Raw genomic sequence first — 11,928 nt, 5'->3', positions numbered from 1 at the left:
GATGTCACTCTTGGCACTCGTCATTTTCATGTTTTACCCCACATATATGGTATTCTCTCTTACATGCTATATATCAATGCTCATGACATATTATTGTGTATTTGGTTCTTTCTATTTGTACTATTCACAATTAAATATCATTGTGAGTAACAATGTTGAGATGTTGCCAGATGATTATTAAAAAGTTAATTTGGGGGATTTTATCCTCACATCACCCTTTTTGGCGAAAAGAAGAATTGACAAAGTGATCAATTTTGTCACATTCTTCTTTTGCCATAACTTATAGAAATTGTTGCGAACAAACGAATATATATTTATATTAGGGTGTACCTCCCCTTTTTAATTCGTTGGTTCGGAACCATTTTTATGACTGATTATTACAAATGAACTTAGAAGTAAAAATACTCAAATTTTATTTACATTCATGTTTGTTTTGTTTGAATTTTCTTTTGTAAATAGTTACATTGTAATATATATTAGATTTGTTAAATTTTTACAATTTTAGTCTTTGCTGTTTTGAAATATGGTTTTTGAATATACAAAATTTGTGCTTTTTTTTCTCTTTTTTTTTTGTTGTTTTAACAGTTTTTAAGCCTTCGTGGCTGCTTACATGCTAGTAAGTAAATTTTGGATTTGTGTTTTTTTTTTTCAAATTTAAAGTAAAAATATTGAAGTAATGTTAGTTTACTTTATTTAGGCGGTTTTTATGTACCACTTTTTCCTTGTTTTTAACTTCATCGAAAATAGTTACATTAGGTTCGTTAATTTTAGTTATAAAAAACGGACCTTGATAAATATTTTCGTGCTTATGATGTGGTTCTTTTTGTAAAAGTACTTTATCTCCGATTTTTACAATTAAAGGTAGTGCCGTTTTATCGTACAGGTTTTTACTTTGTAATTTATTTTTATTAATTAGGTTTTGTGCCATTTTGTGCGTTTTCTGCATCCTAAACTAGGCAAAGTTGCCTTTTTCCCAAAAACTATCTCGTAAGGCGAAAATTGATTGTCGAAAACTGTGCTACTCGTAGTGTTGTGTAGGAAGGTAAAATATTTTAAATAAACATCCCAATCAGAAAAATTGTCTTTTAAATATGCACGTAAGTATTCATTAAAAACTCTATGATTACGTTCAATCGTGCCAACAGTTTCATGATGGTATGCAGTTGAAAAATTATGTTGAATATTTAAAAGCTTTGTTAATTCTTCGAATAATTCATTTTTAAATTCAGTACCTAAATCTGATTTTATGGCATTCATTGTGCCGTAAGTTAAAATGAATCCTTCAAAAATAGCTGAAGCGATTGTTTTTGCCGATTTGTCTGGTACAGCGACTGTTACCAGATATTTAGTCATGTCGCAAAACATGGTAAGTGCGAACTTGTTACCATATTTGGACTCAGGTAGGGGTCCTATTGTGTCAATTACTAGTATATCAAATGGTTTACAAGGAGTTGGTGTTAAAACAAGTTTTTCTTTTGTTTTAGGTTTAACCTTGTTTAAGAGACAATCCTTACAATTTTTGATATATTTCGATATATCACGAGTCATGTTCTTCCAATGAAATTTTTTTCGCAATTTTGCGTAAAGTCTTTTCATTCCGCAATGTCCACCAGAAATGGGATCATTATGGTAAATTTTCATAAGTTTTAATTTTGTATCTTCATCTGTTACTGTCTCCACTGGATCTGTTAGTATAATTTCTAAAGATTTTAAAATTTTATTTCCAATATTTTTGAAATTTGTAATAGTGTAATGTTCGAACATAATATCGTTTTTAAGTCATTCAATCTGCTTAATTTTGCGTTTGCCGGCTTCTGATTCAAGCCTCGAAAGTAATTTCTCTAAAGTCATTATTTCGTTAACAACCTCAAAACTAAGTAACTCGAGTTTCTTATGTTTAATATGCGCAAAAATTCTTAAATTTGTTGTTTTACTATTTTTATCATACGTAATTGCAGATCTTATTCGTGGAATCTTTTTTGAAAAATTGAAAGAAAATTTGTCGTAGACATGTAAAGTAGGTTGTTTTTCGTCGTTTTTGTCTGTTTTCTTATGTAAATTTTTGTCGTTTGCCTTTTTTGTCATGGCTCTTGTCTGTACTGCCAGAATTTGTTTATTAGCTTCTTTAATCTCATCGATTGTTATTCGCGATAGTGCATCAGCACACACGTTTGATTTACCTTTTATATATACAACAGTAAAGTTATATTCAGATAGTTCCAGTCTTATTCTGGAAAGTTTTGAAGATGGGTCTTTCATATTGAATAAGAATACTAGAGGTCTATGATCTGACTTTACAATGAAATGGGTGCCATAAACGTATGGTCGAAATTGCTTGATTGCAAAGTAAATAGCTAAAAGCTCTAATTCTATAATAGGTTTTTCTGTTCTGTTTTATTAAATGCTTTGGAAGCGAAACAAATTGGTAAATCACTACCTTGCTGTTCTTGACTTAAAATAGCGCCACATCCAGTTGTGGAAGCATCAACTGTAATAATGAATTGTTTAGTAAAATCTGGATATTGAAGTAATTTTGGTGAAAGTAATGCTGCTTTCAAAGATAAAAATGCTCTTTCGCACTCTACATCCCATACAAATTCAACTCTTTTTCTGCTTAATCGATTTAGGGGCGCTGCCAAAGACGCAAAATTAGGTATAAACAGTCTGTAATAATTTGCAAACGCGACGAATCGTCGTACCGCGTCTTTGTCAGTCGGTTTCGTATACTTTTTAATTGCGTTTATCTTAGAGTCGTCTGGCAACAAACCTTTGGCTGAACATTTATGACCTAAAAATGTAACTTCTGGTCGTAAAAAGTTGCATTTATTTGGGTTAAGTTTGAGATTAAAAGATCTACAAGTATCGAAGACTTTTGAAAGATTTTTAATGTGGTGTGCTTCGCTACACCCTATGACGATAATATCGTCGACGTACAAAAATGCGACATTGGGTGGTATACCCGAAAAAGCTATGGCCATCATTCGCGAGAATGAATTTGGTGCTATATTTAAGCCGAATGGAAGCACTTTCCATCTAAATGCGCCACGGTCGGTGCTGAAAGACGTAATGTCACGAGAGTCAGGATGCAAGGGGATTTGGTGAAATCCTGAAAAAAGATCTAATGTGGAAAAATACTTTGCCCTGCCAAGATTGTCTAAAATATCGTCAACTCTAGCTAGTGGAAATTTATCAGCAATGAGTTTTTTGTTTACCGCGCGAAAATCTACGCACATACGATATGCTTTTTGACCATTAGTATCTTTCTTTGGGACTACAATCAAAGGACTATTGTAATTCGAATAACTGGGTTCAATCAAATCATTGTCTAATAATTTATTTACTTGGCGATTTATTTCTTCGCGTTGAGAGTATGGCAATCTATAGTTTTTAACATATACCGGATCGTTGTGTGTCAATCTTAGTTTTTGCTCGTAAAGGTTATTTAAAGTCATTTTGTCCGTGTCAAGAGCGAAAATGTCGGCATAATCTATGCAAAGGTCAATTAATTTACTATGAGCACGTTGAGGTATTTGATTTTTTAAAATCGAAGTTAGGTTTTTCGTACGTTTTTCTTCTGTTTCTGTCTTGTTAATTGTATAAACATTGTAGTTTGAAAGTTTTTCTGTCCGAATACTTTTTATTTTCACATACTTTATATCATCTGTGGTATTTATAACTTTAATAATTGGGTTACTGGAATTAACAATGCACCTAGCTGTGAAAACACCTTTTTCGATTTCCTGCGAGTCTACGAAAAGTGGCTCGGGTGAATCTCCTAAATCAAAAGGTCTGAATATTTCGCATCTTGGTGGAATGATACAACTGTCGCTTTCTGTTCCGTGCAGGATTGGTATCGCGACTTTTTCATTACCTACCCAAACGAAATACTATTTCTTTCATAATTAATAATGCATTTGTTAATTTTCAGAAAATCTTTGCCCAGTATGCCATCGGATGGAATATTAAAGTCTTCATTCACTACATGTAAAGTATGTTTAATAGAAAAGTTTGAAAAATTTAAATTTGCTGTAATTTTACCTAAAGTGGAAACTGAATTGGAAGAGACACCGGTAATGTTAATGATGTCGTTCGTGTTTAAGGAAATATTTCTGTCTAGACATGATATTTTTATTAAGGAAATGTCCGCTTGAGTGTCTACTAAGAAAGAACAAAATTTTTGTGACTCGTTTAGTTGTAATTCTATAAAATCAGAGTAATTTAAATTTAAACAATAGATGGCTATTGGTGAGAGAAGTTCGCTTACTCGCTTAATTCGTCCTCCCTCAGTGTTCGATCCTGAGGGGCACTGACGTTTAAAGCGCGAACGTTTGCGTTTCACCTCTACCGTTTGAGGATCTTGAATTGTTGTTTCTATTGTTACTATTGTTTCGATTAGGGTTGGTATTTGGACGCGTATTATTATTGTGATTATTCTGATATCTATTTCCGTTATAATTCCTATATCTTTGATTATTGTTACCGTTATAGTTACTATTGTATGAAAATGAATTATTGTTTCTATAACCAGTATAGCCACGGTTTGGGTAAAAACCTCGATAACTACCACGTGAATTTCTAAATGTACTGTTACCACGTGATCGAAAAGCTAAAACCTGACGCTCAGTTACTTCATTGTTTTGTTCTACAATTAATTTTGCTACTACGTCTTTCGGATCAGTAAATGCCGTTGAGGCTAAAATGGTTTTTACTAAATTGGATTTTGCGTTTAAACGACACACGTTAACAGTTTGTTCGACTGCCATTTCATGAGCTTTCGTTTGAGTGATCCCTTCAATAATAAGAGACCGCTCAAGTGAGTCAGCTAGATCTTCAACTTTTTTGGCAAAGTCTGTATAATTATTAACGCTAACGTGCAACGCTGCAATTCTCCCTGCTACAACTTTCGAGTTGTCTAGTTTGATCCTATTACGTAGAGCTGTTTTAATTTCATTGACTGAAGTTACTTGTGTTGGTAGTGCTTCACGAGCTTTACTCTCTAATTTTGATTTTAAGAACGCTATAAAAGTATCGGTTAAATCTGCAGTGGCGAAATTGTTCGAGTAATGCAATTTTGTCTATAAAAGAATAAAGTGCTAGTGGATCACCACTGTAGTTTTCTCTAATAGAATTAGCACATGTGTTAATAAAAATTCTTTTATCCTCTGGTGTTGTCATGATTTGATCGTTAAGATCTGGAGCTGAATTAGAAGAAGATGAGGCCACGTTTGTACTATTTGGATCGTTAGGATCTGATTTTAGAGTAGAAGTTAAAATTTCACTATTTGAATCGTTGAGATTTGAAACTAAATTAGAAGTTGAATTTTTAATGGAAGAATTTTCGAAGCCTGGAAAATCTGTTGATAAAGAGAATCTATTTTCCTGGTTTGTGACTTTTTCGGTCGAAGATGAAGCTAAACTTTCGTAGCTTGAGCCTGATTTATCTGAATCGGATTCTGAATCTGAAGTTTTTTGCACTTGTCTACCACTTCTAAGGTTGTACATATGAAATTACTAAAGCACTTGTTTGAATGTTGAATTTAAGATTGAAGTTAAATTGTTGAGGAAAAAGAGCGAAGGAAAAATTTAAAGAAATATTTAACAATTTATTATAAGAATTAATTGATACTGCAGTAAATTTTTATGAAAAATTAGTAAAAAGTAATTGAATTCAAAATGGCTCAAAAGTATGTAAGTATTAATTGGTAAAAGTCTTAAAATGTACTCACGGACGCACCGCTTTATTCAAAAAAAATCTCAATTTGGTTTTTCACGGAACCACCGCATGTAATAAAAAAAAATCTTAATTGGTTTTTAACGGAACCCACCGTATGTATCAAAAAAAAATTAATTGGTTTTATCGAAAACCACCGTATGTATCAAAAAAAATTAATTGGTTTTATCAAAAACCACCGTATGTATCAAAAAAAATTAATTGGTTTTATCGAAAACCACCGTATGTATCAAAAAAAATTAATTGGTTTTATCAAAAACCACCGTATGTATCAAAAAAAAAAATTAATTTGGTTTTATCGAAAACCACTCTAATATCAAAATCCAAAATTTATATGCTATTGAAACAATCCAAGTTAATTATATGATAAGCCAATGCATTGCATTTAATGGTAATTAAAATGTCTTATATACGTATATATGTTTGAAAAAGAAAACCGTAAGCAAGAATAATTTTAAATAAATACATATATATACTTAATTTTCGCTGCTGCTAGTTTCCGTCACTGCTGCTGCTGCGCTGGCAGACCTGAATCGCTGCTGGTGTTGTTGCTGCTACTGATTGCGGTAAAAATGGCGCTGTATTGGTGGTGGTTTTTCGCGTTCCGTTATGTGAGTAGGTGGAGGAATGCCGTTAGAAATTCCGATGGTGGGTGGTACAGTTTGCCCTTACGTAGGCGAATTAGTTTTTCGAATTTATAATTCTTTTTTTTTGTTGTATTATCTCTGCTTCTTTTTATATTTGTTGTAGTCGTAGATTTAATTGAGGGAAAAAAATATTTTATTTCTGTTGCTTTTTATAAATTTTAATTGTGAAATTTAGTTAAATTAATTATGAATTTATGGACTTTAGTTAGGAGTTTGCATTAACTCTGTTTTTCGTTGTAGATTTGCATGTTTTTATTAGAAAATTGTATTACTTCTGTTTTTCGTTAATAGATTTACGTATATTTGTTAGAAAAATTAAAGTATTTCCGTTTTTATTAAAAGTGTTTAGGTATTTGTTAGAAAAATTTTATTACTTCCGTTTTAATTAAAAATGTTTAGATATTTGTTAGAAAAATTGTATTATTTCCGTTTTCATTAAAAATGTTTAGATATTTGTTAGAAAAATTTTATTATTTCCGTTTTTATTAAAAATTATAGATATTTTTTTTAGAAAATTTTTATTATTTCCGTTTTCATTAAAAATGTTTAAATATTTTTTAGAAAAATTTTATTTAAATTTGTTTTTTTTCCACTGCACCACCACTTTGCAAATTTTCACTCCACTCTACTCACCGCTGCTGTCCAAAACGAAAAAATTACCGGTTCGCCACGATGCCAAGATGAAAAATGAACGAGGCTCCAGCCTCACGGTCGCCATGTTACTCCTGGAAACTTACGCTATAGGTTACTTGCCAAGATTTGTTCTTGGAGGGCGCCGCCTCCAGATTGTCGCCATATTGTGCCGACAGTAATCTGTTAAAATCGTGGTGGTCAACGTCGCCACACTTTAACCTTCATCGAAATTTAAATAAATACTCGCACTTTGATTTACTGCGTGAAAATTATATTTATCTTTATTTTCTTTAAAAATCACAATCAACTTTTTTTTGCGCACGTCAGTAACTTTCAGTTGGCAGAATTATATTGATGGTGGTGAAACATGAAAATGCCGATGTCACTCTTGGCACTCGTCATTTTCATGTTTTACCCCACATATATCGTATTCTCTCTTACATGCTATATTTCAATGCTCATGATATATTATTGTGTATTTGGTTCTTTCTATTTGTACTATTCACAATTAAATATCATTGTGAGTAACAATGTTGAAATGTTGCCAGATGATTATTAAAAAGTTAATTTGGGGGATTTTATCCTCACAACATTATACTCAGATGCAACTGAAATATGTGTCTATGTTTCATCCTCTACACCAAATCTATATATCCTATACCTGTCCACTATTCATCGCAACTGATTCAGCTATATGTTATACATTATGGCCACCAGAGGTTTGTGTCTCCGATTTTAGGTACACCCTCTTCTGTAGCTAGTTATTTAACCACTGCCTTTAGTGGTTAACCAAATATTTAAATATTTATTTTTAGAAATATTATTTTATTTACTTTTGAGTTTAAATATTTTCAAACTAATTAGAATTTTCTTTTTTTTTGAAGTTATTCAAAAATTTTAAGTTAACATGAAAACTCAATTAAAAATTATTTTAAAAATTAAAGTAAAGAATAGAAAGTAGTTAACACTATATTTACTCCCCCTCCAAGAAAATTTGAAACAAACAAATTATTAATTAATATTAAATGTAACCTTTTTTGTTTTTTGTTGTTTAATGTATTTGTATTTAAATTAGTGTTAATAAGTACGTTTGCTGGTTTAAGTAAATCAATTGTAATATTGTTAATAATATTTTTGTATTGAATTGTAAATGTTTTATGTTTCTTAGAGATAACTTTAAAAGGTCCTTCATAAGGTGATTCTAAATTAGATTTACGAAGAACTTTAACAAAAACATACTCACAATTTTCTAATTGTTTAGGAACGAAAAAATTTTCTTTCTTATGATGAAAAACTTTAGAACGAACAAGTGAAAAATATTCTCTTATTTTATGAAGAGCGTCATTAGAAAAATCATGTTCTTTATTACTATTTGAAATAATTAATTCACCAGGTATTCTAAGTGTTTGGCCATAAACAAGTTCAGCAGATGAACATTTTAAATCTTCTTTAATAGAAGTTCGTAAACCAAGTAGAATGAATGGTAAAATGTCAGACCAATGAACCGAGTCCTTTGATGCTATAATTGCTGCTTTTAAAGTTCGATGAAATCTCTCTATCATGTCATTTGCTTGGGGATGGTAAGGAGATGTATGAATTTTATGGGAACTTAAAAGTTTAGTTAATTCCGTAAAAAATTTTTAGGTGAATTGTGAACCTTGCTCTACTGTAATATTCAATGGTATACCAAATCGTGGTATATAATTTTGAATAAAAGTTTTTACTATAGTATTTGTTGAAATATCTTTAAGTGGATAAGCTTCAGGCCAACGTGAAAATCTATCAATAATTGTTAAAATATAAGAATTTTCATTTGAAACTGGAAGAGGTCCAACAATATCCATATGAATATGTTCAAAACGGCCTGATGGTATTTGAATTTTTTGGATAGGAGATTTAGTATGTCTTGAAATTTTGGATTTTTGACAATTGATGCAAGATGAAGTCCAATCGTTAATTTCTTTACGCATGTTAGGACAATAATATTTATTTTGAATTAATTTTCTAGTTGTTCTTATACTTGGATGAGATGATGAGTGAATTTTGTCAAATATAATAGTACCATTTTTGTCGAAATGTGTAAGTAAAGTATTTTTAGCAAACATTTTTTTAACATTTTCGAAAGCTGTTGTGGTTTCATTTGTCCAATTTAATTGTTTGAGTTTGTTTTTAATTGCGTGTGTTAACATTTCATGAAGAGGACTAAGTTCTGTTGCTAACATTTTAATATATCTGTGATAGTAATTTATCATACCTAAAAATTTTTGTAATTTATTTATAGAAATTGGTTTTTCAAAATTTGTTATGATTTCAATTCTATCTAAAGATGGTTTAATACCTTCGCCTGAAATTTCGTAACTTAAGAAATTTAATTTATTTACACCGAGAGTACATTTTGAAGGTTTACTATTTAAATTATATTCTTCAAGTCTTTTGAAAACTGATTTTAAATGATTTATATGTTGATCTTCATTATCACTGGCAATAAGAATGTCATCAATGTATGTAAATACAAAATCGAAATCAGAAAATACTTCATTAATAAAGCGTTGGAAATTTCGTAAACCGAAGGTCATTCTTACGAATTCAAACATTCCAAAAGGGGTAGTTATTGCAGTTTTATGAATGTCTTCTTCTGCCATTGGAATTTGGTGGTAGGCACGCACAAGATCAATTTTGGAAAAAAATTGTTTGTTTTTTAAATCAATTGTTAAATCGTGAATATGTGGTAAAGGATACCGATCTGGTGTAGTAATAAAATTAAGTCTTCGATAATCTCCGCAAGGTCTCCAATCATTTGGCTCTTTTTTAGGAACGAGATGAAGTGGAGATGTAATAGGAAAATTTGAGGGTCTGCATATACCAGTTTTAACTAAAAATTCAAATTCAGTTTTAGCAATTTTAAATTTGATTGGATCAAGACGTCTGGGTTTCGAAAATGGTAAAATACCTTTTGTTTCTATCCTGTGAACCGTATGGTGTTTAACTTTTTTAGTATAATCTGGTTCGCAGGTAATAGATGGAAATTCATTAAGTAATTTTGAAAACTTATTTTCGACAATAGGAATTTTGAGTGAGAAAATATTAGAAAATCCAGAAGATCCGGCAACTTTAATTTTTGTAGTAGAATCCATTATTTCTTTATTTTTAATATTGACAATAATTCCGAATTTTTCTAAAACGTTTGCTCCTAAAATTGGTGTATCAATATTCGCAATAATGAACGGAAATTCAAAATCTCTTCTTAAACCTAAATCAATTTTAAGTAGTTTTGTACCGAAAGTTTCAATTGAAGAACCGTTTGCTGCAGTCAAAGTAAGATCCGAATTTCTTTTATAAATTTTAAATTTAGAAAAGGGAATAACTGATACAACTGCACCGGTATCGATAAGAAAATTAAGTTTATTGAATTTATCAAATATGAATAGGCGACGAGTAGGTTTAATAATTGTTCCATTATCTGTCACCGTCATAATGGATCGTTTCAGTTTAAATTTTGTTCGTAATTTGAATTATGATTTTGATTAAAATTGCATGTGGGTATACATTTGAGAGCGTTATTCTTAAATTTTTTGTGATACCAACAAATAGTTGTTTGTGAATTAAAATTACGATTGTTTGAAAAATTTCTTGATCCTGAAAAATTTCAAGATTTAGATCTATTTCTATGTTTAGATCTTGAACGGATTTGTAATTGATTAATATCATTAGAAATTTTATTTAAATTTTGAAAAATAGTCGTGGTTAATTCAGTTAAATTTTTAACGCATTGTTCTAAAATATTATTATTTATACTTGAGACTACAGGAAATTTGGAAAAATGAGGATTATTGATTAAATCAAAAAGTTTGTCAGCTAAAATAATAATTTGATCTCTGTTTTGATTATTATTGGAAGTCAAATGAATTTGTATTTCTTGTGGTAATTTACGAATCCACAATTTAAAGAGTAATTCTTGGCTAACTATGGAGGCTGAACCTATAAGTGATTTCATAAATCTGAATAATTCAGATGGTGAACGATTACCAAGTTCAGCTTTTGAAAATAATTGTTCTAATCGTTTTTCTACGCTAAGAGAAAATCTTTCACATAGAATTTTTTTGATTGTATCATATTTATTAAAAAGAGGAGGAGGGTTAATAACATCTAAAATTTTAGAAATAGTATCTCGTTGAAGAGTAATTAGAACATTTTGAAATTTTAAATTATCATCAGTGATATTATTAATTTCAAATTGTCCTTCAACAAGTAAAAACCAGGCATCAGGACAATCTTGCCATAATTGTGGTAATTTAACAGATTTAGTAGAAGGAAATTTTGTAAAGTTATCTTGTGTTGAAGTATCTTGTGTTATATTAGAGATGTTGTTTTGTGTTGTATTAATGAAAAATAATAATTTGATCTCTGTTTTGATTATTATTGGAAGTCAAATGAATTTGTATTTCTTGTGGTAATTTACGAATCCACAATTTAAAGAGTAATTCTTGGCTAACTATGGAGGCTGAACCTATAAGTGATTTCATAAATCTGAATAATTCAGATGGTGAACGATTACCAAGTTCAGCTTTTGAAAATAATTGTTCTAATCGTTTTTCTACGCTAAGAGAAAATCTTTCACATAGAATTTTTTTGATTGTATCATATTTATTAAAAAGAGGAGGAGGGTTAATAACATCTAAAATTTTAGAAATAGTATCTCGTTGAAGAGTAATTAGAACATTTTGAAATTTTAAATTATCATCAGTGATATTATTAATTTCAAATTGTCCTTCAACAAGTAAAAACCAGGCATCAGGACAATCTTGCCATAATTGTGGTAATTTAACAGATTTAGTAGAAGGAAATTTTGTAAAGTTATCTTGTGTTGAAGTATCTTGTGTTATATTAGAGATGTTGTTTTGTGTTGTATTAATGTTA

At 30.2% G+C, this 11,928-nt stretch overlaps 1 protein-coding gene across 1 annotated transcript in view; it reads right to left on the bottom strand.

Annotated features, from left to right (window-relative positions):
* LOC137235978 (uncharacterized) overlaps nt 1-11,928 on the bottom strand; it is an 82,432-nt gene that overhangs the window by 11,056 nt on the left and 59,448 nt on the right. The gene's annotated exons all lie outside the window — the stretch shown is intronic.

Source organism: Eurosta solidaginis, unplaced genomic scaffold, assembly GCF_040869045.1.
Source record: "Eurosta solidaginis isolate ZX-2024a unplaced genomic scaffold, ASM4086904v1 ctg00001171.1, whole genome shotgun sequence".
Classification (NCBI taxonomy): Eukaryota; Metazoa; Arthropoda; class Insecta; order Diptera; family Tephritidae; genus Eurosta; species Eurosta solidaginis.
The sequence above is the reverse complement of the archived record's forward strand: the minus strand, read 5'-3'. Positions and strand labels throughout refer to the sequence as shown.